We start from the raw sequence: 25,581 nt of genomic DNA, 5'->3' as shown, positions 1-25,581 counted from the left end.
CCTGTATTTCCTGCATTGCAGGCAGATTCTTTACCCACTGAGCCACCTGGGAAGTATATATCCCCCCTTTTATAGATTTTCTCCCCATTTAGTTCCCCATGGAACAGTAAGTAGTTCCCCGTCCTATACAGTAGGTTCCCTTTAGCTATCCTGTAGTTAGTTTTATGTGACATGGTATTCACATGGGCTTCCCTTATTGAACTTCTTGGTAATAATTAAGGCTCAGTGACAATAAGAGTAAGTTGCATGCAACCCAGGTAACAACCTTACCTAAGCAAAGAGACATCAACTCCATCTCTGGATTCCCATTCATGAGCTGTATCACCCTCACTAAGGATTTAACCTCTAAGCATCATTTTCCTTACCACTAGAAAAAGAGTTTAAACAGAAGATGATCAAACGAAGCTTGCAGACACTTAACCAGACAACTAAAACATCTCCAGGTCATTGCCTGAGACAAGAAGCCTCATTTTTAAGAAGATACATTACATTTATTTAATATATACCTAGAATCAAATTCTTTATAAAAGTCATAGTTTGCTTTCAAAAAGTGTCCGCCTGGGCACGCCAAACAATTTAATAATACTCTGTATTTTCTGAAGAATACAAAATGATTTCTAAATGTTCTTCTAGCCCTGCTAAAATTTTGTTCTTAAAACTATCAAAGAATGGCAAAAAAACTAATTATTCCTGAATTACTCTCATGACTTATTCCATTCTCTTGAGGCATGCTGTGATTAAAAAAAAAAATGAAGAATTTGTAACTGTTAGTTATCAGCACTTCATGTAACTTTTGATTCAAGTAACAAATAGCATTTCAGCTCTATGTATTCATTATGCCACTAAATTGCAAAGGAAAGAAGCCAATTCTAATGAATTGTAACCATAGTTTCCTTTGCGTATTACATATTAGAAGTGGGTAGCACTTTAAATTATGGTACACAAAACAGCATATAATTAATTCTGAATAAAAGATAATGTATTCTTGCTAAATACGAGTTATTTTAAAATCTCTTAATGAAGAACTAAGCATATGCTGTGCTGCACTGTGAAAATGTTTAGCATATGTCGTTAGAGCCAACATTTTGCATTTATTATTATATTTATTTTCAATAATAATATATTATTTTAAGTGAACACACACAAAAAAACGTAATCACCAACATTCCAAATGTGGTAAATATATGCAAATTACAGGAAACTTCTTGGCTCCCCAGAAGTTGTCACTAAATAACTTTTTGATGGCATGGTGCGATTGCAATTTGCAATAGAATAAGAAAAATGGAAGAGACTGTTACTTTTAAATCACAGAACATATGCACAATGAATTTTAAAATTCAGATATGGAGATAAACATTTCTATTCTGAAAATTGACATGTTCTGGGTTTTCATGGAACAGCAATGCTTAAACCCAGATCTTAAGTTCCATCTGATTTAGCACTTAGTTTATAAATCCCTTTGTGACATTGTGCTTCTGGTTTTAAAAGGAAATGTCCTGAAGTTACTCTCTTATGTACACTGAGCTTCTAATTGAGCATCATTATCACTACAAACACCACCACCATCAACAAAACAACACTGAATCCTGGGCCATGTCCTTTCTGCTTTACTCTCGCCACTTGTACCATGATGATGTCTAATGACCCTATAAGCTAGCCACATGACCACAGACAAACCACCCTCCTAACTAAGCCTTAGCGCTCTCAGCTCTAAAATGGCTATGCTGAGGTCCTTTTTATTTCCAACAGATCTGCCCTTTTCCTCAGCTCTTCCTGAGTGCCAACAGAAACACATAATAAAACCAGATTTTCTAAACTCATATGCTTTCTACTCTCGCTTCATTTAAATTTGGAGAGGGGGGGATGTGGACAGTATAAATGAACTGTGACACAGCAAAAGCTCAGAATTTAAAAAAAAAATGTAAAGCTTATTTTTAAATTCAAGGTTCAGCTTCTGTCCCAGAGGAATAATGACTAATTCATCAGAAACAGACTGAACTTGAAGGAACCACTCTTCCAACCTTCTCCAAACACCCCAGGTTTGGAGTGACTTTCAATGTGTTTCTTTCTCAGGTACTAATGTACAGTAATGAAAAATTGAAAAATGGTAAAACTTTAAAAGAAAATAAAATAATTCATCATACACTCCCTATATAATTGCCACTGGTATTTCAGGATGATACCTTTCCATCCTTCAGTGTGTGCATGTAGAAAGTTGAAATCACAGAGTTGATAATTCAATGGCATACTTTGCTCCTCTTAACATTTGATTCGAGCAAATGTCCATGTAGTTACATCTTCTTTGTGAACACTTCCAGTGACAATTATAGCCCACCATAAAAATACACCATAATTTTACAGATTGCCTCTTCTGTAGATATTTAAACGTTGTTTTCCTTTTTTTTCTGTTGTTGCTATGATGAATATTTTGTGCATCTAACTGTTAGCACTTTAAGCTACTTTAGTATTAATTCCCCAAAATGTGAAATGAATATTGCAAAAATCTCAGCAAAAATAATATCATTACTCCAAAATAACTTTAGCAGCTTTTTTTTTTTCACTTAAACACTCCTCCTTAGCATTTTCTGTGATCTGTTTTGATCCTATCTCAGCTAACCAGCACTGTTACCAATGTCCTAAGTGTCCCATATCCCTTCCCTCTACCAATGTTACAGTGGAAGAGAGATCTTTATTTCTATATACCTCCTCCCCTAGGCTAAGCCCTTCTGCAAGAAGATTCTAGTTGATTAGGCATCCTAGCCCCAGTCCCTTGCTTAAAGTCAGGTGCATAGTAGTTGTCCAATAAACATTCACTAAATTAATGCACCTTGAAAATTACTTATGGAGTCCCATCCTTGTCCCACAGCTATAAAATCATCTCTTGCCCAAGATGTAAAGATCTTTTTCTACTTATTTTTTCTTTTATTTATATCCTGGCACATTCCACAGAGAATTTAGGGCAGGAGACCTCTCTCTAAATCAGTTCTGTCATCTTATGCTACTGCTGAGATGAATTTGCAAAGGACAATGCTATTCTTTCAAATGTCATTTTAGCTGTTCAGTTTGCAAGGAGGAAGCGGAACATCAGAAGATGTCACTTCCTCAAAGGTGTCTTCCTCACTGTATATGCGTGAGTATGTGTGTGTGTGTGTGTGTACAGCTACACATCTATATGTAAATACCTATGTGCTCTGTGTGCAGTTTTCTGTTTGTGCTTGGGCTTACTGTTGGACTGTTAAAGGCACTGGTCTCTTCATAGGGCTCTTTGAAAGAAATTCTACGGCATCAGTGCCAAGGAAAATTTTGTCTCACCTGGAAACAAATGCATTTTTCCTTTGTGGTGGTTGTCTAACTCTTGGTGTTTCTGCAGCTGCTTTGGTTACCAGGAAACAATGCCATACATCATAAATTAGTGTGTTTCTCAGTGACATTCCTTGCTCCACCATATAACCTTACTTTTGCTTTCCCCTCATCCTAATTTCTTTTAAACTTTATTTTTTTTTGCAATTTTATTGCAGAGCTGGTATTTATGAAGGCCATTTCAACTTGTCTTAAGAACAGGAACAGCCATAAATAAATGGAAAAAGTAAATAAACCATACTGTCTGAGCTCTTCACCTGACCAACCACTGGGAATCCGATCACCTTTCTCCTGGCTGCCTGCCTAGAGCTTTAAACCCTAACACACAGTAATTCCTTATGAAAGCAGAGTTGGTCCTCACGGTCATCCAAGGAGCATATACTCAAAGAACAGACTTCTAGCTAATTAATATCGCTTTCAGTTACTCAACATTTAGGAGACCTTCTTATGGTTCTAAAGGTGTTGCATTATAGCATGTATAGAACACACTGCAATTACCAATTTTATGACAGCTTCCTCCTCCAGACTACCAGCACTTTGACAGGAGGCTATGATAGCTTTATCTCGGTGTGCCTCGTACTGAGCACTGTGGCTATTAACCTTTTTGTATATGCATGGATGTTTGTTAAAATAGCTTATGTGTGCACATGTGTGTTTGTACACATACACGCACCTATCTCGGCAGGTATGTATCTGCACTGCCTTCCACTGCACAAGCCTCTCTTAAGCTCATCCCACCAGAACCTACGAGGCACTGTGTTATTACCTCTTGTGCAGCTAAGCCACAGAGGCACTCACGTGGCTCTTAGCACAGTCAGGCTTTGAGTCCAGGCTGGCCTCACTCCTAGCTCTGACGGTCTGCTGGATTGCTTCTCTGTGTGACATCACAGTGAGTTTCAAGACGGAATCACAACAAGTGTGTTGTATACAAAGATATCTCCAAACACGGAAAACTGATGAGTTCTAGATTAGCTGGGCATGGCCAACCATACTCCCATGCCGTTAGGGAAAATACTGTATTTTACATTCCTTCACACTCATTATGCATTTTTATAACTAGACTGCACCAGCTAAATTATAGGTTTTAGAAAAAAAATATGTAGTTGCTACATGTGATGGTCAGTTTTATGTGTCAACTTGGCTAGGTTGTAGTCTCCAGCTATGTGTCAAACAATAATGGAGGTATTGCTGTAAAGGTATTTTGTTTTTGTTTTTCCCCCCAAACTTTGAGCTTTTTATTTTGTTTTGGGGTATAGCCAATTGATAATCTGGTGATTTCAGGGAAGAGCAAAGAGACCCGCCGTACATATAAGACGGATCCATTCTCCCTCGAACACCCCTCCCATCCAGGCTGGCACATAACATTGAGTAGAGTCCCATGCGCTATACAGGAGGTCCCTGCTGGTTATCCATTTTGAACATAGCAGTGTGGACATGGCCTTCCCAGACTCCCTAACTATCCCTGCCCTCTGGGAACCATAAGTTCATTTTCTAAGTCTGTGAGTCTCTATTTCGTAAGTTCATTTGCATCATTTATTTTCAGATTTCACACATAACGGATGTTATACAATATTTTTCTTTCTCTGTCTTACTCAGTATGACATTCTCTATGTCCATCTATGCTGCTACAAATGGCATTATTTCATTCTTTATAACGGCTGAGCAATATTCCATTGTATATATATGTACCACGTCTTCTTTATCCATTCCTCTGTCCATGGACATTTAGGTTGCTTCTATATCTTGGCTATTGTAAACAACTGTAGTGAACATTGGGGTGCATGCATGCTTTTGGGTCATGTTTTTCTCCAGATAGAAGCCCAGGAGTGGGACTACAGGGTCATATGGTAGCTCTACTTTTAGTTTTTTAAGAAACCTCCATACTCTTCTCCATAGTGGCTATAAGGCATTTAGTTGATGTAATTAAAGTCTATAATTAATTTTCTATAAGTAAGGAAGATTATCCTAGATAATCTGGATGGGCTTGATTCAGCCAGTTGAAAGGCCTTAAGAGGAGAATGGAAGCTTCCTAATGAAGAGAAACGCAGTGTCTGCTCACACCCTACAGCATCTGTCTGCCCTTCCTGCCCACCTGCCCTGTGGGTTTCAGACACACTTCGCCAACCCTCACAATAGCTTAAGTCAATTTCTCTCAATAAATCTCTTAATATATGTATATCCTATTGATTCTGTTCCCCTCATAGAATCCTGGCTGAGGCTTTATGTGTACATCAGTATTTACAGATGGGAAACTACAGAAGATTTCAGATTCGAAGAAATGGATAGGGTTATGCAATCTCCCAACAACAGCCAAGGACACATTTTAACTCCCCCAAAAGACAGCTGTTGCCTTACCTGTATCCAAAGGCCGAATTTCAGATTCCTTAAGAAAACCTAAGAGACAGTGAATTTAAGGAAGCTGGATTAAAGGAGCAACCAGGGTGTCTCCACCAGAATGGCATTTATTGGTGATAGCCAAGATGGGTAGACAAGTGCTGTGTTTAATGCCCTTTGAGTGAACAATTCCCTGTACTTCCACTAAGAGTTAACCCCTCTTATGAAGGCAGAGTTCAAATTTAATGTAAATGCATTTTGGTGACATGGATATTTAGTTGCTTTTTTTATATTGTCAGCAGTGAAAATCTAATAACTTTCTCCATCAAAGCAATCCTGCAAATGTACGTGGGCTATATTCTTCCAGGCATCATCTCAAAGCTTACTTCCATTACTCAGAGGAACTATATTCTAATAAATGCATCCATTTCAACCATTTAGTTGAGTAAACTTGTTGTACCCATTCATCCACCTCTCAGAACCCCAACGAGAGGTGTTCCACCCTCCCAACACATCACTGCTAAGACAGACCATCCCGGGCATGAAAACCCAGGAGAAGATGCAGAGATGAGGAGAGGCAGGCATGAATTCATGTGCTGTGACAAAGAGGCCCAGAGTCCACTCCTGGCTGAGCCCTAACCTCACCTGTGTTGCTGATCAAGTTCCTTTCCCTTTCTGGGGCTGTCCTTCAACATGAAGGGGACCCAACTCTCAGGACAAATGTTGGGATTCCTGGTAACTGTTCATGAAAAATTTCAGCCATGACACTGATGTCTTGTCCTCCTCTTCTCCCTCCCCTCCTTTTCACTTTTATTCTTCTTTTATCTGTTTTCCTTCTTCCCTTCTGCTCATTGCTTTGCAGGCCTCCAATAATGGTAACTAACCTTGCAATCATCTTCCTCATTTGCATCAGCTGCAGTCTTCAGCCAGGATGGGCAGAGAGAGTGGCTGTCATTCTCAAACATCAGTCACTTCTTAACCCATCCCACAGACATGTTTACTGATGGCACTCATCACTACTGAAAATATTTTGTTTACTTGTTTATATGTTATTGTCTTTTCCCTCAAACTAAAATATAAGGTCCATTAGAGTAGAAACTATGTTTTGTCCATCCTTTCTTTTATCTCCAGCCTGACTGATTATCAGTGTATCATGAATACTTGCTAAATGCATGGAATTGATGGGTGACACATCTTTAATCTAATGTATTTTGCTCTTACACACAGGTAGCCCACAATGCAAGGTCTGAAGCGTGCATCAACGCTACCTCACTTGTATTTCGGGAAGCCATGATTACCTCTGGCTGGAGGTAAGAATGGCTCTGTTTTGGCCAGCCTCTTTCTATGGATACCTCTGTTAGGCCCAGCTCTGGGATGGAGACTTGGGAGAGCTACAGTGGAGGCAGGAATTGTTAAAGAAGGGGTCTCAGGAAGCTGTGGTTCAAAAGGTGCCAAGACAGACATGTGGCCATGAGCCCATCTCCTGGGCCTCTCTCGTCTCCCTCTGCCTGGGTCTTGCACAAGCATGTTCACATATGTGTGCACCCACGTGGCTCAAGCACCACACTGCATCTCCCTTGAGTTCATACTTTATATGAAACCCTCTCTAGCCCTCACATGAATGTGATTTCCTGGATAAACTTGGCATTGGAAGCAACTGGGTTCACTGAGTTTATCACATCTTCTGGGTTGGCTTTGGACCTTTCTATCTGCAACCTGCTCAGAGTTTATTTAGGATGTAAATACTTATTTTAAAGGACTGTGTATCAAAGTGAATAAACACAACCTTAAGTGAAAGTTATACATTCACCAGTACCAGGGGTTAACAGGATCATTATGCTGATATTATTAACGTTTCACCATTATATCATCACCATCACCATCACGAGGTTACAGGAGTATAGGAAGAGCCCTGGAGAAGGAGACAAAATCCGTGAAGTCTAAATCCAAGTTCTACATCTTGCCAGCTATGCAATGATAAGCATGTTATGTAATCTCAGCCTTTAGTTTCTTTGTCTGAAAATAAGGGTGAAAGCACAAGGTTGTTTTGAGAATAAAATTAGATAACATAATAACATATCTTACAGAGTGCCTCCCTAACCCACAGTTGTTTAAAATTTTTCACTGTATACATTATCCTTTGAAAAATTAAGACCTGTTCTATCTACACAGTCTCCACTAGCTGCAAGTGACTACTGAGCTCTTAAAATGTGTCTAGTTCCAACTGAGATGTGTTATATATATATAATACTCAGGAGGTTTCAAAGATTCAGTATGAAAAAAAGAATGAGAAATATCACATCAGTCATTTTATATTAATTACTCATCATAATATTTTGGCTACATTGGCTTAAATAAAATGCATTATTAAAATTGCCGCATATTTCCTTTTTACTGTTTTAATTGGGCTTCTAGAAAATTTTTAATTTTATCTCTGGCTTACATTGGTGGCCTGTGTTACTCATCTATTGAACAGCATGGGCATGGATAGAGCTATCATTCCTGAAATTTCAATGATAAACATACAAAAGCTCAAAAACAAAGGATTTCCGGGAGAAAATTGAGTTCTTAACATCCTCAGAGCTATGCAAATATGATTCATACTGAGAAAGAGAGCACTAAGTCAATTTGCTTTAAGAAAGTACAGCATGAAACCTTCAAAGACAATGGAAAACTAGTTCCCATCAAATTCAGATTAGAGTTTGATGTGGAAGAGAGAAACAATAACAGCTTAGCGAACTTTAGGAGAGGGAATGGAAAGGAACAAATGGATTGTAAGTACTTGAACTTGGATACAAATTCCACAGTGTCTCTCACTTGCCATATAACCCAAGGCAAGAGTGTATAAACTCGCAGTGCCCACGCTGCCTCTCCGCAGAACGGAAATAAGAATACACTTCTCATTCACAGGCTTATTAGCTACCATGGACTACGTACTCATCTGGATCTTTGCAAATACTCTGGTCAATGCAATGGTGCAGATGAGGAAACTGACAAACACACAAATTCTTAAGTTATATACCCAGACAGCTAAAAAAATTATAGTAGCAGCGAAATCTCAACCTTCTTAGTCTGAACCCCCTTCACCTGTGAGCTTTTAATCACTCCTCTAAACCCAGATCAGACTTTCACTGTTGTCATGAGAACTGATGCAGACAGTGGATTTTCACTATCAAGACCATCAAGGAAGGGTGCGTATTTTTATTGCTGTGAAGGCAGGACAGAGCACTGAGAGGATATCGAATGTAAATCACTCTGTGCCCATCAGCTCAAAGATACATACTGGTGTGGGCTGCCATTTCATTCTCCAGCGCCTCTTCCTGACCCAGGGATCAAACCCAAAAGAGAGACCCCAAAAGAGGAGGAACCTACGTTGACTGTAGAAACTCAGAAGTATTAGCAGTGTCCTGGATGCTGCAAAAATTATTGAGTGCTTTGGAGAAACAACATTCAAAAGTTAATCTACGATATATGAAGCCAGAAGATTTGTGGCCCCACAGAAAAAATATTTAAAACCTGTCTACACGTTTAATGCAATGAGTGACAGGAGTCTTCCCAGTTCTTTCCCGAACTGCACGGCACCCCCAGGCTCACCTTTGTCAGCACAGCGTCCCATCACAGTGTCTTTATTCAAGGTGAAGCATCAGGGATTCAAGAGTTGAACATTACTTAGCAACTAAACCAACACCATGAACGTCACAGAGATTGAACATCAAGGGTTGCTTTGTCTTGTTTTTTGTAAGAGACACATCAGGGCACTGGGAATAAGGCTGAGGGGGAGACAAGTATAGTGGGAGATGAGGGGATACTCCTAGCTGGAGCAGCCACTGCCAGGAATGGTCCCGAGGAGGCCCCCCGAGAGTGGAGCTGGGTCCAGCACGCTGGATGACTGCCATCTACACGCCCGCCTGACGACACACACGGAGGAACGGTCACACCTCAGTAACTAGCCAACCTGGCACCGCTGCAAGAGTCATGATTATTTCCCACAAACTCATTTCTTGTTCAATTTGATATGAAAATTAAAGTCGTATTAGCACCACTTCTCACATTCGAGAGCATGTGAGCAGCATTCTCAACGCTCCCCTGTAGCAAGCCCACCAGAGCCCTGAAAGGAGGCACACCAAAGCAGGTAAAGTTACTGTTTCCAAAACAGCTCTCTTTTCCATCCAAATAGGCCCCTCCCAGGGAGGCGTGATCAGTGGACCAAGCCAATATGATCAATGTAACTTCCTCAGAGAAGGAAAACCATCTTCAGAAGAAATATTCATCGAATCGTTTCCCATTCAAATGTAAAAACAGGGGAAACAATACCAGAGGTAGTATCAACATTTTCAACATTAAGCAAAGACAGGCAATCTTTGAAAAGGGATGCTATTTCCATGAAATTAATTCATATTCTTGCCCATAAAGTTTTTCTTACTTCATTTTTTTTTTTAGAACCATTGCTTTAAATGAGTCAGTAGACAGGTTTTGGAGGCTCTTTGCCAAAGCTGAGAACTATGTTCTGAGTCCCCAAGAACCCACCAGCCATTTGATATTAATTGTCCCAATGAAAATCTGAAGTCCAGGAGCTGGATTCAGAGAAAAATACAAGTATTCTCTGGGTCGAGTAGAGTGACTTTTGTTTTTTTTTTTTTTACTTTTTAAACAGATCTAAGCTGGTCTCCCAGATCCCTCCTGTGTCGGAGGCAATTTTCCGTCGGAACCTTCTTACTCTACATAAGAGGAAGCAAATCCAGACAAAAGAAGCGCGTTCCCTCTTGTCCAAAGGTGAGGTGATGAACAAATTAGGGATGAGAAAAAAAGATGGGTCAAGGGGAATACAGATGAGAATGCTCCAAGGATATGAGAGCAGATAAAGAAATACAAAACACAGAGACCCTGTGGACTTCATCTCTTCGAACAAGATTTTGCCAGGCTGGTGTTTGTGATTGCATTTGTTTTCCCGTCCTAGTTTGGAGTGTCAACTCTGATGCCTCTTCGAGTCCTCTTTAAATCCTGTGTAGATGCTTCTTTTATCTCTCAGAAACCTGGGTCCTTATTAATATGCATGATGGCAGCTGCAATTTGACTTTGCTATCTTCTCCCACCTTTGCTATCAGAAAGTGGAGCAGGCCCATTGATGGGCTTACATGTCTTCTCTCAACACCTCCTAGAAACACACTGTGAACCCTGAGTATCAAATAAATGTTTTGATGTGACACTCTCGGTGGCATCTTCCCTTCAGCTATGCCAGGGCTGGACGGGAACCAAAATGTCAAGAGAGAACATGGATCATGGAATCACAGCTTCCTTCCTGCCTAACACATCTTTTAAAATATTTAAGTCATGAGTACATGACAGAAAACATGTTTGGTGTCATCTTTAAATCAGCCTGGGTAGAGAGAAAGCCAAGAACCCGGCAATTTGGGATACATTAGAAAAGTCTCAGGAAAAGCCTTCCGGTTCTTTCATGTCCTGAGTTCAAATGCTTTGCAACTGCCTATCAGTGTGAGGTTGGGGCTTCTATTCATGGAGTTATGGGGAAGATGAAATGAGATAATCTCTAGAAGGCTCAGTCCCAGGCACTCAGTAAGCAGTTCACAGAGCATCCACCCCCATTCGTCACTGACAGCCAGGAGCAAGTTTCATGACCCTATCCTGGAAGCCTCTTACGTCTGTCCTGTGATAACAGCAGTGAAGAATGCAAAATCTTCCTGTTCGGATCCCCAATTGTCCCCTTACCAGCTGTATAACGCTGGGGTAAGTTGTTCAACTACCCTGAGTCTTGGTGTCCATGTTTTATAAATGGGGGTAATTATAGCTTCCAACTCATTAAGGTTGTAGGGAGGATGGATTGAGATAATTCACAGGACAGACTGAGCACTGTGTGTGCACACAGCAAAGGCTCAGTACATATCCGCGATTATATTAATAAAAATGCTGCCCCCTAGTCCTGGCTTCCTGCCAATTTCCCTGTTTAGAGTCTCTGCCCCTTGCTACTATCAGTTCTTCTCAATGCTGGTCCAGAAATCATTTGATAAAGTGTCGAATACAGCCTCCCCACCACCGCCGCTCTAAACTGGCAAAGGCTCCTTAGGACCTGGGGAATGAAGTCCAAAGTCCTAAATTTGACATGCAACATACTTCACAGAGTCCCTAACTCACCACCCTGCGCGTGCTCTCTGCTCACACAAATCATCCTGTGCGTTTCCATCCTGGCGTTTTTGTCCACAGGGAGGGCACCTTCTCCAGAATGCTGAGGTGCAATGGTCAGAAGGCACCACGCCAGGTGATTTGTGGAAGAAGATTTGAGAGCCAGACCATTTTAGAGCTGGAAAGGACCCAACAGGCCACTTTACAGATGAGGAAACTGAGGTTAAGTGGCTGCCCAACGCCTCACAGGTATTTATCAGAACGCCAGGGTTTCACTAGGCTGGTCTGCCTGGAAGGAGGGAAACACAGGGAAGCCTATTAGGGAAAAATCTGTCAGCAGTTGGTCGCAGGCTTGCTGACAGGTGATCTTTCTCCATTCCTGAGAAATGAGACAGAAGTTAAGCGCCCAATAAGAAAAGTACACACGGTGTGCCTCTCTCTAAGTGGAAACCAGGTCCCTCCCTGGCCTGCGATGCGGGCACGGCAGGAGGCGGTTGATGGGATGAGGGCAGCTGAAATGATTCAGCAGGCTCCATCCCTCACTTCAAAGACATGTTCTCTCAGGCTGTATTAGTCTCCTGACTAATGCTCCCAAACGCACCGTGGAGATTTGCTGAAGCTGAAGATTCTCTGAGGTTTGCAAGGAGGAACGGTGATGAATAAAACACAAGAATCGCCAATGCGTTACTTCGAAGGCGAGTGTGCCCAGGTCTAACTGCTAAATTGCAATTTTCACTCTAAGATAATAATACTAATAGTAGTGACACTTCATTTATATGGTGCTTCTTAAGTTCTTGAGAATAATAATGAAAATGAAAACTACATCTTATACCACAGCTGTGTCTACATATGAAACATATACTGGAGTGAAACAGTTCAAGAGCCAACTCCCTTCCCTATTGGGTTTTTTTAGGACAAAGTGTTGTGGACTGGAATTGTTTGCATAAGGTACTCCTAATTTTCAATTTGGATTTGGAATATGAACACAGTTTTGCTGCTATTGTCAAAGAAATATTGTTTTAAAAACCTTTAAATACATTGTTAAATATTTAAAACCTTTAAACATTCATGCTTCCGTAAGTTAGACACTGGAAAGATGCTAACTATTGATATAGCTTCCCAACCAGCCTCTACCTGGGTTTGGTTAGTCCTTCTTGGTTTGTGGTCTGGATTTATGTCCATGCTGACCAGTAGGGGCATACCACATAGAAGTTGAAAGGCATGGCTCCAAGAGTTCTGTGTGGCACAGTGATGCCTGGGTCAGGTCTGGGCAAGGGGCACCATCAACACAAAATCAAGCCATTCAGTGGTTTAACTACCGGCCCAGCAGACAGGCCAGCAAGTCTCAGGTGCTTAGAAACCCTGACCTTGCCCTGAAGGCTCCACTCCCTAGAAGTGTGATCAGATTCCGTTCAGCAGGGGCCGGACTGTCCTGGGATGACACGGCACCAGAAGCAGAGGAAGCTTTTCTCTTTCTCTGCTCCCCAACTCTCCCTGCGTTAAGCACTGCCAACTTCCACCTGATCATCCAACCCCGGGGCCAACACAGGGGCCAGGGAGCTGGGACGGTGTGGGAGCTGCCCCCACCCCCAGAAACTGGGATGTGATGAGGTCATTTGTGGTGAGGAGGGGCATCCTTTGTGCTCCCATCAATGCCTGGAGAGCTCGCATGTATTCGATCCTGGCTTCTCCAAGATGCTTGGCTCGGAATTCAGACTAGTCTTTTCTATCCGGCTGCCCTTGGATGAGGAATACAATTTGGACTCTTGTCCCTGAATCTGGCCTTAGTTTCCTCTGCATAATACTTTTTGGGGGAATTTTGCACTGGCTCCAGAGCCAGCATCCATGGGCCACTTTCCCACACAACCTGCCCTGTTCTTTCCAAGAGACCGTTTTCCATCCACATGTCTAACAGTTATGTCATTTGCCATAGTTGCCTGTGTAAATTCCACTTCATCTACTGAGCCGTGTCACTTAGCTTTCGCCCAGGTTCTGATGTCCTACCCAATTCTTGCTCAACCCCAATCCGACCATCCAATGTTTCATAAAGGCTTCCTCTGCTCTCTCCTCACACCTGAATATCTAACCATCTATCCACATTCGATTCAGCATTTGAGAGGAACTCAAAAGCCAGTCCCCTCACCATTGCAGTGGATAAATTTTCATGCAGCAGTCTTGCAAGGATATCCAAGGCTTGTTGGGTTTATTAGTTCAAAGCAACTCTGAGTAGCACACGGCTTGCAGGAAGACTAGAGAAGTGGTCAGGAACGTCAGGAACCTCGGCAGTTTTTCAGAACTGCGGACCAGATCCTGCCACAAATCTGGAGGAGGGCATGGAAACCCATTCCAGTATTCTTGCCTGGAGAATTCCAGGGACAGAGGAGCCTGGCAGGTCCATGGTGGGTCCATGGGTTGCAAAGAGTCAGACACAGCTGAGCGACTCAGCACAGCACACAGCACAGAGGCCGCCGCCACGCTCCCCGCTGGACACAGGTAGTCGCAGCTCGCTCCTCCCCTCCGGTTACCCCTGGCCGCCGATGGTGCAGCAGCCGCTCCTCAAGACCGCAGTGGGCTCTTCACGGTCAGCATCCAGGGGCTCCTTCACGGCCGGGGCTTGTGTGTGTGCTCGTGTGGGTGTGCACGCACACAGGCGCCTAAGTGTAAGATACTGATTCCAAGTTTAAAACACACTGAGTCACCACTCTACCTTCCAGGAGAAAGAGGACAGAGATGCTGGCCCTTGAAGCCTGTGGAGTAGAAAGAGGGCAGTCTTTCTACAGACTTTCTACAGTCTTATTGTGGGTTCTCTCCAAACATAGGAAGGTGATTTGGGCGCTATGAAGCCACGCAAAAAAGCAAACAAAATGTCAACTATGCATTACAAGGAATGAGTAACATGAAGAATATTGTATTCCAGGGCATGCGTGCATGCTAAGTCACTTCAGTTGTGTCTGACTCTTCACGATCCTATGTACTATAGACCGCCAGGCTCTTCTGTCCTTGGGATTCCTCAGACAAGACTACTGGAGTGGGTTGTCATGCCCTCCTCCCAGGGATTTCCCAACGCAAGGATCGAACCCACATCTTGTATGTCTCCTGCATTGGCGGGCGGGTTCTTTACCCACTAGCACCACCTAGGTAGAATCACTCAAAAGGAGTGTCCTCTGTGGTTAACAAGGTGCTGTCCCTGCTTCTATTGGTTTTGTTGTTCTTGCTGTTTTTCATAAGAAAGGTAGGTATCTAAGTAAGCCAAACTATTGCATGGTTAGAAGGATTACAGATATTCTGCACAAGAGACTAAAGGTTTAAATTTAAAAACATTTTGGGAGTCTGGATCAATGGGTCCAGAATATTGATATGTAATGTAACAGAGATAACAAAAACGGCAACCTCATCCCATGCACTCTTTAAACACTTTTACACATTAATATCATTTAATATCGGAACCACACCTGCAAGGCTGGTATTATTAACCCAGTGTTACAAATGAGGACATTGAGAGACAGATACGTGGCTTGAGCAGCTGGGAAGCAGCAGGGCCAAGCTCTGAAGCCAGGCAGCCTGACTCCCTCACACTGCTGAAGGCGCCGCATCATGTGTTCTGCGTGCAGAGACAGGTGGGAAAATGTGGCTCAACAGCAGCACACCAGGAAAAACAAATAAACAAACTGTGGAGCATAAGTCCTCTGGGTGATGTGGCTGGCAATAAAAGCTAATGTAATGTAGCCTCGGGCTGCAATAAAAGACGTGTAGAGGGAGTTGATAGTCTAAGCTGCCTCTAGATTTCTGCGCTCAGTCCCGCTGTCCGAGCAGGGCAAAACGGAGACAGGTGTCCATTCTGGAGACAGGAGACAGAGGCGGTATCCTGGAAGACCACTCAGATACTGAACAGCTGCAACGGGGAGGGAGAATTCTATCTATCCCTCACTAACATCAAAGGCTCATACCCAAGATTACCACCTCTGGGGACACAGAGTTTGGATCAACCCAAAGGGAGTGTTTCTAAATGTGGAAGTCCCTAAAGCCTTGGTGGCTTGTGCCCAGGGGTAAGGAGTCCCCTGTGACTAGTGACGCTCTGGCTATCACTGGCATGTGGAGCCAGGACTGGAGGACCTGGTGGCACAATGTGTTAGTCTGGTTGGTCTCTTGGGTCCCGTCCCCCCATGCAGGAATGCAGTGATTTTTTTCCCTTCCCCAAATCATCCTTGATCACTGAACTGCACGTGGCTTGTCTTCACTGTGGTCCTCCTTGCTTATACTTCCTTTGAGCACTGACTGTATGCAGCCTTTAGATTTTAGTATGTTCTTCACCAGTGATATTGTCAGCTCTCTGGGGAAAGGCCCTGTGATTTGACCATTTCAGTGTTCCCAGCCCAGGCCTTTCATTAAAAGTAGGGGACAGTGAAATGAGTTTCAGATGGAGTGCAAACCAAACCCTGCCAGAGGGCCCTGTGAAAGCTTAGGGGTGGCAAAGTGGTGACACCATTCTTACTGCTACTTATGGAAACTCGGAATAGAGATATTAGTGGTAGATATCTATAAAGTAGGACAGATCTGAAGGATGAAATAAAATGGTATATACTGCAAAATATTATCAAATGACACTGGGTTGGCTAACCATGACTTCAAAATATTAAAGATTCATACAAAGTTCCGTATTTAGATGTTATAACTTAACTGCCAAGTAATATTATAGGGTGAATCTTTTTTATATATATACTTAACTAGTGATATGTTTAAATCATAATCAGTCCACAGATATATCAACTCTAAAAAAAAAAATAAAAAGGCTTTTGCTTTTAGATAGTGGTAAGAGATAGGATTAAGAGCCAAGACCACTCACTTCTTATTTCACCTGTTCCTATATTACCATGTGATATTAGGCGAGTCGTGGTTCTTCTATGGGCCCCTGGACCCTCATCTCTGAAAGATGGTTGATGAGGATAGCCAACAGCTCAGTTAAGTGACTTCAGACACCTGATTCCTGAGAATTCTGCCTGGTAAAGTGAGATGTCCAATTTTCATTACAGGAAATAGGAGGTCCAATCACTCTACAGTATAGGCCATGATAGAGACTCTAATTTAAGCTGCCACATGTTTAGAGGGGACAATGACAAAACGGAATGAAAGCAGATGTGAGAGATGAGGATGGTGAGAGGTCTGTAACCTCACCAGGCTAGCTGAACAACCCACCCTGACGCAGGTTAAGTTGGCTGTTGGATGCCTGGCTTTTAATCTCAGCTTTGCCAATTAACAGCGATGCAACCCTGGAAATTTCCAGGTTTTTTTCCTCTGTAAGATGCTAGCAATTATCTTAACCAGCTCATAGGTTGCTGCAGATAAGTCTCACATTATAGAATGTCCTTAGCATAGAGCCTGAATCTAGCTTAGTACTCAATACGTGATGGATTTTAACTGTTATCAGATGCCATTTTCCAGTATTTGCAGGGCTTTCAGGAGAAGGAAAAAGTGCCAGGGAGCAGGGCAAAGAGACTACTGGGAGAAAGTTACAGCAGAAGATGTCTCAGCTCCTTATATGACGGGATATTTTAATGAACAGAGTTAATGAATTGCCTCTGGTGTCAGGGGTTTCCTGAGATGTCGTTAGCGGGCTGTCATCAGGACATTTAGGAAGCTGCAGGATCAATGACAAGCAGAAACCCTGCAGAGAGGAGAGTTCAACCATGAGATCTCAGAGGCTCCTTTAATGGACAACATCTGGGAGCTTGTAGGGGCACAGGGTCGAGCCGTCAACTCGGCTCTCTGTCCCACTGCTCTTTTCCAGGAAGCCAAGAGGACCGGGATTGCAACACCCACCACACACGGCAGGAAACTGCTGGCCTGTGGGGTCAGAACGGGCTTCGACACCTGGCTCTCCTTCCTCCGGCCTGGTGAGCTAGGACGAGTGTCTTGAATCCTCCTGGGGCTCATTTTCCCGACTTGTAAAGTGGAGACGACAGCACCCTCCTCACAGGGTGACTGCACAGAATACAGGAGGGACCTGATGCACGGTCCTATCTCATCAAGGCGGCCCTCTCCCCTGGCCTTTTCCAGGCAAACACAGGCAGTGCCTCGCTCTCGTGGTGCCGCATGCTCGGGGGGATCGCAGGAGGGAACCTGCGGTAGGGACAGATGACATAGGAAAGCTGCAGACGGAACACAGCAGGCCAACCTGGAAGGACTAGGAGCTTTGGAAGTTGCAGCCTGATGGTGACACGGGCTGTGAGAACAGTCGGAATGCCATGGAGGGCTGCATGGGGGTGGGGATTCCTGTTATTTTTAACCCAATGCCAAATCACTGTGCTTCTGCCTGGGCCCGAGGAAGACCACAGACAGGGCAAGCACTTCTTCAAGTCGCAGTCTTTTCAGGAGTCAGACTGTCACAGCTCATCCTCCTGAAAACCCCAAACTACATTTACCTGAAAAACAAACAGGAATATTCTGGAAAATGGCGACAATTTATCAAGAGACTAATTATCATTTCAGCTAGTCTGGAATAGTAATGAGTCCCTTTTAAAGACAGGCAGACCTTGTGACAAATATCTCAACATCACAGGCTTAGCCAACTTTCCCAGTAAGATATAACTTAAGGGTAACTTTCCACAGCAGCCCATATGTAAAAATGAGCAGGGGAAAATGCAAAGGTATCCAGGAGGCAGGAACTTTTCAAAAGCCATAATTATCTCTCAAATCTTGACTGCCTCTTGAATATTTTAAATGGAAAAGGGATGGATCACTTAAACTTCTGAAATATATTTTTTTTTAAAAAGGCAGGTTCTAATAAACAATTCATCACTAATTGGGAGGGCCCTCAAGCCAAAGGGAAAGTTTAGTGCAGGATTTTGGCCAAAGAGTCATGGGGAAGAACTTCTACCTGTGATGGTTAGTTTATAAAAGTGAAGCCCAGGTCTCTTTCTGAGAGGACAGAAAGTCCCAAGCAGTTACTGAGCACTCATGAACCAGACATTGTACCCAATTCTTCTGTTATCTTATAGCAATCCCAGGACATGGATATTATGACTAGGTCCATTTTTACAGATGAGGTAGCTGAGTCTGAAAGAAGTTACTTAGCTCAGTCTTGGGTTCCTACTTTGCAAGCGGTGGAGCTGGAACTGAGAAGAATCAGACTGCTGGGCAGGGCTGGAACCAGGGTGAGTCAGGTGGGGCTCTGTCCGTGGGCACAAAATATAAGGGGATGCCAATAAACTCAGTTGCAGTTACTGCTAAGTCGCTTCATTGTGTTTGACTCTTTTGGACCCCATGGACTATAGCCCACCAGGCTCCTCTGTCCATGGGATTCTCCAGGCAAGAATACCAGAGTGGGTTACCATGCCCTCCTCCAGGGGATCTTCCAGACTCAGGGATCAGACCTGCTTCTCTGATGTCTCCTGCTTTGTCAGGCAGGTTATTTACCACTAGTGCCACCTGGGAAACCCCCCAAACTCAGTAAATCAAGATAAATAATATTTTAAGGAAATATTTCAAAAATCAAGATCACTAGGGAAAAAAAACCTCCATGATGAGCAAAATATCAACATTTCAAATACAGTCAGGATCTAAGTCTGCACTGGCCTGTCCTCACCTCACTCTCCTCACCCTGATCTTGGCCTGATTGCTCCGCAATACCAACTCCGAGTCTGAATAGGTGGTCCAGGCCTCAGGAACGATGGAAATAGGGCTGACTGTTTGGTATGTGACCACCGGTAGCACATACCCAGAGATCACGGTGGGGGTGAATGCACTGTAATTTGATATGCTCTGTCTGTCCCGGCCTTCATCCGTGCTTGTTCTTCCTGAGAATGAAACAGCATCCATGGCCAGGATGTTGCCCTTAATTCCCACTCCTCTCACCGGTGAAGCCTAATGATGGCTGAGAAGAGATCTCTGTGTGTCTTAAACTAAACCCAGGGCAGGGCTTCCACTGCTCCAGTTGCCATGGCAGGTGGTCATCATGGTGGGGAAGATGCTGCATCTGAAGACATTTTCTTCAGGGAAAAGTGAACATAGAGAAGTAATCTTAATTTGTGAAATCATGCCAGCACAGAGGACCGTGTCAGGAGGATTTCTGGCAAATAAAGAAGTTCATGGAGGAAGTGAAGGTTTTTCTTCAACTGGAACAACCAGGAGAAAGGCAGAAAAAGGCAGTGCTTATTCACAGTATCCTTTGACAAGTATTCAGTGCCAGAAGGCGAGAGAATAAGGCTCCGGCCACTGTTTACCGTGGCCTGTGGAGCTGTTTATGCCAGCTTTCTGGATTCAGCACCTCGCATGGTCTAAATGAGTAGAAAAAGAGAGGAAAGGAGAGAGAGACACCAGTGCCTGACCTGCCATGAGAAAGGGCATCCGCAGTCTCTCCCACACTCTTTTCTCCCCCCTCCTCTTTCTTCCTTTCTTCTCTCTTAACTCCCATCTCATTTAACATCCTGGGTACTAGGTTCTCTGCCTGAGCAAAAACCTTGACCATAGAAACTCTGAGAACAATGCTTTATCTCAATAAGCATCTCAGAACTCTGCAACTGTCAGACAACTAATTAAACCAAATAACAGTGAAATTTTGCCTCCAGTTCTAACAAACGTGCATTATTCACAAGCACTTAGAAATTAAAAGTGCCTTCGTTTTTAAAGTTAAATAAACTGTCCAGGCAGTAAGTGAGCTTTGGTTTACAAAACACTTTGTCTTACTTTCAACTGAGTTACTTAATACTCCCTCTCATAATCCATTTGCATTGATTCCTCCTTCATCAACTGCCCATGCATTCCAACATACTCAGAGCTGCAAAGAACTCCACTGCTGATTCACCAGGGAGGCAACTATATTCAGTTAAAAAAAAAAAAAAAAAGATACAAATAAGAATCCACTTAAGCCAGTAATTTTTTTAAAATAGAGCTTTCCTCTTAATTATAATATAGCATTAGGGTTTTTTTTTTGTTTCATTCTTCTTCTAAATTCATAATGATACTATCAAACAGTAACAAATATAAATTTGTGCAGCCTGGAATATGCAATTTAATCATAAGCAGTAATTTCCATATCACGGAGCAGGGGAAAAAAAAGTCAGATGATTAAACTCCAGTGCATGAGGACCAATCTTGAATTAAATTTTACTCTGCTAAAGTTAGCTTTTGTACAGCAAAATCAAGAATGGTTTAAAGGTAATAGTAAAACATTTACTGTTATATTAAAACTCCATGCCCCAAAGTGTTTAACCAAAGATCAAACTGCTTTTCTTTTTTGCAAATTAAAAATGCCTTGCAGACATCTTCAAAACCTCTTGAAAGAATAGGCAATGTTATCACAGCAATCTCACTAATATTTCCATTCTTTACTCCTTGCCTTCCCCCTTGGGAGTCTGAAATGATGCTTTTTTTGCAGGGAAAAAAAAAGAACTAGAAAACCCTCCAGATCACTGCCTCAGTGAGAACTGACCTTGTTTATTATACAGTCCAGCCCCCCTCATCTCCTGCTCAGAGGATTTCAAGATTCAGATTTTGCAACTTTCTAGTAAACTCCAAGGTGGGAAGAAGAGACGGAAGGTAACAGGATCCACGGACTAGAAAGATGTTAATCCTGACAAACTGCTGAAGCAGTAGCCTGAACCACAGCTAGATTGAATTCGGTCTCTCCTGAGAGGTCCAGACAAGGCCGGTGGTAACAAAACTGCTTTTCATGGTGCCCTCAAAAGCAGATGGGCCCCAGGCACAAAGTTGGAGCAGGGTGCCATTGCCCTCTAGTGGCCAGAAGTGCAATCTTCCGCGAAGGAACCCATTTCCAGAGATGCACAAGGCTCTCAATGTCAGGGTAAAATTATAGCAGAAGATGTCTAATTATCCTCCTCGAGTGTTTTCTTGAGTTCTTCTTTGCCCATAGAGGAGGCTGTGGATGGCTATCATAGTAACACTGATGGAAACCTCACTCTTACTCATACTGGTAGAACAGAATTTGTCCAACTTTCTCCAGCTTTAAAAAAATTTTTTTTTTTACCAGACCTGTTGATGTTTTTCCCCAGTCCCTTAAATAACACACAAACACACACACACACATAGAGAGAGAGAGCGGACCAAAGACATTTACATATTTCAGGGGCAATAACTTTGAACCAAAAAGACTGACAACCACAGTGGCTGGTAAATCTAGGACAGGGATTCTTGACAAATCAGGTAACTTTTTATGAAACAATGACCAATTGCATAAGGGGGGAAAATATCCCAAGCACATTTCAATCCCTTAAATCACTGGCTGGTGAATTTACACAATAGTGAGATTTTCTAGTAAGGAAAAAAAAATGTACAAATTGATAGTAGTTATTCTGCAAATTTGACAGTTAAAAAAAAGGTTGGCTACCGGCTTTCAAACTCTTTAGACTACTGTCTTATCATTATTTAATGATAAGGTATTCCTATGATCAAAGTGAAATAAATCAACATTGAAAATAAACTTAAACAAAATGATCATGTTTCTGGAACATCTGCCTACATAAATGTATAGAAAATGAAGGCAGACTAAAATCAGATTTGCAGATCTCCTTTAGATGGTTCCGAAAATAGCTTTGAATATCACAGATCAAAGTTTACGTTAACTGTCAACTTCATAAGTCACAGACATTCACAGGCAAGGTTCTGAGACACACTATGCTCAAGGGAGCGTAGCTCTGGCATTGTAAATCAAGCTTTGAGGTCAAAGTCATGGCACTTCCCATATGAAGATCCCCAAACCAGAATCTTTACAAAGCAGCCATGTAATTCTATTCAAACTGGAAGAAAAACCATGAATTATGAAGACAAGTGCATTAAAGGAGCATGAAATTGATCCGTATTCCCCCAAATCATGGCATGGCTCTCCAACCCTGCCCCCACCCCTTTTCAGGAACAAATAAACATACACACACATCCACAGCCACCACTGCAAAAAGGAACCGTGAGTTCTGGGTCAAAAAAAAAAAAAAAAAAAAAGTTGTAACTTCTAAAAAAATTCTCAAATTAACAAAAGATTGCATCTTAATTGAAAACAGAATTTGCGTTTCTAGTAATTTTACTGTCTAGCGTTCAGATAAGAATGCAGAACATAATGAAAGTTCTGAAGTGCTATCAAGATGGTCCACTGCTTCAATTAGAGCTACTTCCAAAGCCTATTTTTCTGGTAAGCTCAGTTTGAATAAATCGACATGCCTGGGCCTCAACAGATTATCCTATCTCAATCCTTCCAATGCAGCTCCCTTCCCCAAAGGTGGGGAGAGGTTTTTTTTTTTCCCTAACAATATAGTAAAATGACCAACTTATACAGACTCCAAAACAACATGAAAAAAAGGATCATAATAATATATGAATAATAAAATGTGACTGCAAGACATTTTAAATGTATTAATTTGCATTGTTTCAAAAACAGCATGTAGAGCTAATTCTCACTCAAGGAAACTTTCCTGTCCTCTCAGATGCTTTTCCTTGGTCTGTAGTTGAAAACTACTCACATTCCATTGTACTAGGCAGGATTTCAGTCTTGCAGAGAGGTTTGAATTCTAGGGCCCACTGGCCAGCTCTAAAACTTTGAATCAGAGCTCATGACTAAGGAACTTCAGTGAGCAGGAGCTTCAGGGTCCCACTGGCCTTGGCCCCAACCCTCTGTCTCTTTGTTTTGCAACTTTTATTCCTTTGTTCTACTGGACTAGGACTAGGCTCTCCTGCAGCTGGGGTTTGGGAGTGATTACTTCTGGATTCTGCTGTCTGCATCTCTGTATTTGTAGGAAAAATAATTCCAGGATTAATGAAATAAAGGTCAGCCTCGTCTCTTCTCTTTCATCGTATTAGGCTCTAGCTCTCAGAGCCCCGCGTGGCAAATGTGCTTATGCGATGCTGGCGGATCCTCGCTCCTGAGAACACTTCTGCGTCCCCTTCCCCGGGAAATCCAGACACTCCGCAAAACCAGCGATGCCTGCCGCAAGCCCAAGTAATAAAGACATCGACCCATGTCCTCTCACCAGATTAATCATTGTGGCTTCCCTGTGATTAAACCGAAAACTTACTCTGCCTCATATAAAACCGATAGGAATGATCGTTAGAGGAAAACAAGGCACGATTTCAGAGCCACCCGACAAAGATTTGTTTGGGGAAGGAAGACTTTACAGGCATGTCTATACCTTCATGCAGCAGGGTTTTAGAAGCAACCTTCTACCCCACCCCTTAGGAACGACCCGTCGTCATGCAGAGGTGGCGTTATTAAATGATGAGAAGATGCAATTTCTTAATAGCAGTGCGATGGCCCGTGAAATCCCTGCTGCATTATCAGCAAAGCAACAGGGCTTTCTTTTTCAAGCATTTAGAAAACCTTTCACGCGGGAGAAGAAGGCGTGCGAACACCACCGCTCCCTACCCCACCCCGTCCCCACTTCCACCCTCACCCCCAGAAAACGAGGAACAAGGCCTTGGCAAAAAAGGAATGAAGAAGCGCGACCCGGGGCGGGGGGGGAGGTGACGCTCGCTGACCCCACTTTCTCTGGGGACTCTCTTCTTCATAGCACCAGCCGAGCCTCCTATAGCTACACCCGGGTGTAGGGAGAAAGGGGTGCTCTCCTCGCCGTCCCCACATTCTGCGGGTTTCTGCAGGCTCCTCACTCGCCGCTCCGGTTCGGGGCAGAGACGTGGGAGGGAGGTCGTGCGCGCGGCGCTGGAAAGGCTCGGCGCACTCCGGGAGGAGGCGCAGGCTGCGGGGAAGGCTCGCTTCGCAAAGTTAACGTTGACCCGGGCAGGCTGTGCCAAGCCTCAGCCCGAGCGAGCCCCAGTCTGAGCCGCTCACGTATCGCCCCTGGAGCTGGCGGGAGCTGACACACTTCCCCCGGAGCCCTCCGAAGACACTCCGGCTTGAAGGCTGGAGCGCTCGCCGCAGTCAGCAGCCCCCCCGAGCCGCAGTCAGCGGACCCAAACCCACGCTCTAAAAGTGCGGGGAAATTGCCGACCCGAGCTGGGTTCCTGCCGTTTTCCGGGGCTTCCCCGGCTATCTCGATGGAGGAACTGAGTCCCCGGGAGCGCTAGGTCGGGATAGAGGAGGAAGGGGTAGGGACCCTGCAGAGCTCGGTCATGTCATCGCTTTCGGAAAGAGGCGCAGCGCGGGCGGGAGGGCGGGCGAGCACCGCGCTGGGGGCGACTTTCCCCCGGAGATCTGACCGGGGGCGGTCGGCGCGTCCGGGGCGCAGCCCTGCAGCCTCCAGCTCCAGCCGGGTGCAAAGCCCCTCTCTCGAGGCCTCGGCGCAGACCCGCTAAGAGACCGGAGCTGCAGGGAGAGACGAGCGCACATCTGGCGCCTCTGTCCCCTGAGCTGCCCGCGCCCACAACTGGCTCCCTTCTTCCTTTTCGATTTTTAAACAAATCTTCTCTTACCTCCGCCCTCCCCAGTCCCCTTAGCATTTGTGAAACCCTGTCGAGTCAGTCCTTCTCCTCCCCACCCCGCTCGCCAGACATTCTCATCCAAAGACCAGCCCCCCCCGCACCCACCCCCAAAGAAGCCCCATCCAGGCGAGAGGAGGGCACTGGCGGCGCGCCTCACCTGGGGCCCCGGAGGGTGGGCGCGGGATGCGGGCCGTCGGTCCCTGGAGCAGGGCGAGCGCAGCGGTGTCAGCCCCGGCCCCTGTCCGGGTCCCATTCACAAGTCGGCGGCGGCTGCGAGCGGCCCCCGCGGCATCCGCTCGCGACGCTCCCCTCGGCTGGCGGCGGCCGCGGAATGAGCCGCCGAGCGCGCTAGTGGCAGGAATGAGAAACCGG

General features: G+C 43.9%; 1 protein-coding gene across 1 annotated transcript in view; it reads right to left on the bottom strand.

Annotated features, from left to right (window-relative positions):
• The window catches only part of CDH11 (cadherin 11), a 149,226-nt gene extending 123,645 nt beyond the window's left edge, over positions 1 to 25,581 (bottom strand). Inside the window, exon 1 of the mRNA XM_070451205.1 lies at positions 25,367 to 25,581. The gene's annotated coding sequence lies outside the window, so the exon portion shown is untranslated. The remainder of the gene's footprint in view (positions 1 to 25,366) is intronic.

The sequence above is a fragment of the Odocoileus virginianus genome, chromosome 20 (genome assembly GCF_023699985.2).
Source record: "Odocoileus virginianus isolate 20LAN1187 ecotype Illinois chromosome 20, Ovbor_1.2, whole genome shotgun sequence".
Classification (NCBI taxonomy): domain Eukaryota; kingdom Metazoa; phylum Chordata; class Mammalia; order Artiodactyla; family Cervidae; genus Odocoileus; species Odocoileus virginianus.
This window is presented reverse-complemented; position numbering and strand designations above follow the sequence as displayed.